We start from the raw sequence: 1,519 nt of genomic DNA on the forward strand, positions 1-1,519 counted from the left end.
AGGGATTTACCTGACTGAAGAAGGTTCATGCATGATGCGTCATCACACAGTTCACTCAGAGAGAGTGATTTCCCTATGAGAAGAGAAGTTTCCTAGCAGTCTCTTACAGTAACTGCCTCCTGTCACTGAGTAGTTAAGGGTCATCTGTCTCCCTTCTTACCATTCACTTTGGGTGAGACATTGAAAGACGATCAGTGCTATGGGATGATTTGGGCCTTAATACTTTCCTACTATTCAGGGCAGGTTCTAGAAACACTTTCATCCACCCAGGTTGGGGTTGGGGAGGGGGTGGGGAGCTGAATTACAGGAAAACATTTTCTTTGTCTTTTGTTTGGTTAGATGGTAAGGCAAATAGACAAATGCCTCAGCTTGTTGCACTGACCACAGGCAAGCAAAGGCCACTGTTCAGCAGACAAGCGTGGTCAGGATATCACTGGGTGAAGAGTTCAGAGATCAGAAGTTCACAAGTTAGTTGCAAGTGGCAGCTCAGCCTTTGGTCACAATCCTTTGGTAATGATGGACACACATGTCTTGCCTCTGAACTTCAGTAGCCACTGCAGCTAATACACCCCTGGGTTGAACAGGGTAGTCGAGGATTAAGGTAGCTGGTGCCAACATGTAGGAGTATTGGTAGGGTGTGTAGATCAACCCAGGCTCAGGCCCTGGAGGGACTATTGCAGCAGTTGGGTGAGGAGTTCCATTTAGCATATCAGTCGTCTGTATTTATCTGATCAAAGGCATAATGGTAGGGCTAGCTGTGGGGAAGACAGCCTAGGCCTAGTTATGATCCTAGAAGCAGCCTGGGCTGTTGCTGCAAGAGAAAAGTGAAGGGCTGGTGATTTAATGTTGGCATCTCTCTAGGTGTCATTTGGAGTCCCCATCTCCATCAGCTGCATCTTCTTCAGGCTGTTTTCTCCTCTGGTTGCAGGTACCAGTAGTTTCTTCACTTCTTCAACTGCTCTCCTCAGTTTTATTTCTGCTCTGCTCTGAGCTTCTTCCACAGTGATTCGCACATAGAAATCTTCATTTAGATGCTCCCAATTGGGTTTGCTGTATTCTGCTCCTCCTCCTTTTTATGTGTCATTGAGCCCCTGGCTGGCACCATTATTATATATCCAGTTTCTGCTTCAAGCTGTTTAGCTATAAGTCCTCTGGGTCCAAAGATCTTCCCTGTGCTAATTTCTTCTTCCAGCAGCCTCTGGAGGTGGGTGGAGATCCTGCAGAATTTGGACAGGTTGCTCAAGATCTTTTTGTCATTCATTATCTCCCTCATCAGGTAATCTGGTATTACCATTTCCCCCGATCACATTGATCAAATTCCAGGCTCTGCAGCTCACTGAGCCCACCACCTTGGGGCCAGTGCCAGAGAGAAGGAATGGGCGAGGGTGAACCCTGGACAGTAGCCTCTCTGGAGCCAATGTTCTTCTCCATGGTGGCCAGCATATATGTATGACACTGGAAATTGACAAATGGCTATGTATTCCAAGGTGAGAGAGTATGACCATATGCCACAGTGGTA

At 47.0% G+C, this 1,519-nt stretch overlaps 1 pseudogene across 1 annotated transcript; it reads right to left on the bottom strand.

Annotated features, from left to right (window-relative positions):
* Positions 1 to 429: 429 nt before the first annotated feature.
* Positions 430 to 1,294, bottom strand: LOC306667915 (KH domain-containing RNA-binding protein QKI-like; annotated as a pseudogene). The gene has a single exon. The product of its transcript is annotated as a KH domain-containing RNA-binding protein QKI-like (transcript).
* Between the last annotated feature and the right edge of the window lie 225 nt (positions 1,295 to 1,519).

This window comes from Sciurus vulgaris (assembly GCF_902686455.1).
Source record: "Sciurus vulgaris genome assembly, chromosome: 8".
NCBI classification, from domain to species: Eukaryota; Metazoa; Chordata; class Mammalia; order Rodentia; family Sciuridae; genus Sciurus; species Sciurus vulgaris.